The sequence below is a fragment of the Triticum aestivum genome, chromosome 7A (assembly GCF_018294505.1).
Source record: "Triticum aestivum cultivar Chinese Spring chromosome 7A, IWGSC CS RefSeq v2.1, whole genome shotgun sequence".
Classification (NCBI taxonomy): domain Eukaryota; kingdom Viridiplantae; phylum Streptophyta; class Magnoliopsida; order Poales; family Poaceae; genus Triticum; species Triticum aestivum.
In genome coordinates, this window is record NC_057812.1 from 497318456 (window position 1) to 497320227 (window position 1772).

The following is a 1772-nucleotide window of genomic DNA, read 5'->3' on the forward strand; positions in this document are numbered from 1 at the left end:
GAAACACAGAAAAATGAAGAAAAGTAAGAAAAAGGACATAAAATAAAACCCCATTAAAATAGAGAAGGAATTAAAACAAAAAGAAGAGGAAAAACCTGTAACAAACAGAAATAAAAATAGAGTGAACCGGTGGAAAAAACCCAGAGAAACTAGTGAATAAAGAAAGAAGAAAAAAAGAGTAAAACCCAATTATGAAAAAAGCTTGTTTCCATTAAAAAATGGTCGCCGTGTGCAGAAAAATGTTGACCATGTATTAAAATAATATTAATGTAGGCCGCGCTCGCGTCAGGCGCTTCCCTAAACTGCCTTGTTGCTTTTTTGTTCCCATAAACATGTATTTTCTTCTATTTTTTCATGTTTCTTGTTTTATTTTCATTCCTGATTAAGCTCCAAATATTCATATATATATATATATATATATATATATACATAAAATATTTGCAAAAGGAATGGAAAAGTGGAAACTCAGAAAGAAACAAAGAAAAATGAAGAAAGATTGATAAAAACCAACAAAGAAACACAGAAAAATGAAGAAAAGTAAGAAAATAGGACATAAAATAAAACCCCATTAAAATAGAGAAGGAATTAAAACAAAAAGAAGAGAAAAAACCTGTAACAAACAGAAATAAAAATAGAGTGAACCGGTGGAAAAAACCCAGAGAAACTAGTGAATAAAGAAAGAAGAAAAAAAGAGTAAAACCCAATTATGAAAAAAGCTTGTTTCCATTAAAAAATGGTCGCCGTGTGCAGAAAAATGTTGACCATGTATTAAAATAATATTAATGTTGTATTTTGTAAATGTTAAATATGTATATAAAATGTAGATATACAACAAAAATGCAGAATATGTTTGGAAAGAAATAGACATAAAGTGCTTTTCAAAAAATATTAATCATGTATTTAAAAAATATTCAACATGTATATAAAATATATTTCTGATGTATACGAAAATATAGAATGTGTATCTAAAAAAGTTGACATGTGTTGACCTTTGCTAAAAATGGACAAAGAAAATGAAAAACAAAGAAATCCAATAAAAAAGCAAAAAAGGAGAAACAAAGAAAACCATAAAAGGAAAATGGAAACCAAAGAAAGCTAATGGAAAGGACTGGAAAAAGTGAAAACTGGGAAATAAACAAAGAAAATGAAGAAAAACCGATAAAAACCAACAAAAAAATAGAAAAACAAAGAAAAAAAGAAAATAGGAAACAAAATAAAACCCCACTAAAAGCGAAGAAGAAATTAAAATAAAACCAAAAAAGCAGATAAAAAACCTGTAAAAGCCAGAACTAAAAACAAAGTAAACCGGTGGGAAAACCCCTAGAGAAACTCGTGAAGAAGAGAAGAAAAAAAATAGAGCAAAACCCAGTTATGAAAAAAAGTTTGTTTCCACGAAAAAATGGTTGCCATCTACAAAAAATTGTTGGCGATGTATTAAAATAATAGTAATATTTTATTTTAAAATGTTAAATGTGGATATAAAAATGTGGATATACAAGAAAATGCACAATATGTTTGGAAAAATTAGACATAGAAACTAATTTTCAAAAAAATATTAATCATGTATTTCAGAAATATTCAACATGGATAGAAAATATATTTTTTTATGTATACAAAAAATATAGTATGTGTATCTAAAAAAGTTGACATGTGTTGAACAAAAAAAGTTGTTAAAATGGACAAAGAAAATGAAAAACAAAGAAATGCAATAGAAACCAAAAAAGACAAATAAAGAAAACCATAAAAGAAAGCTAATGGACAAGAATGGATCG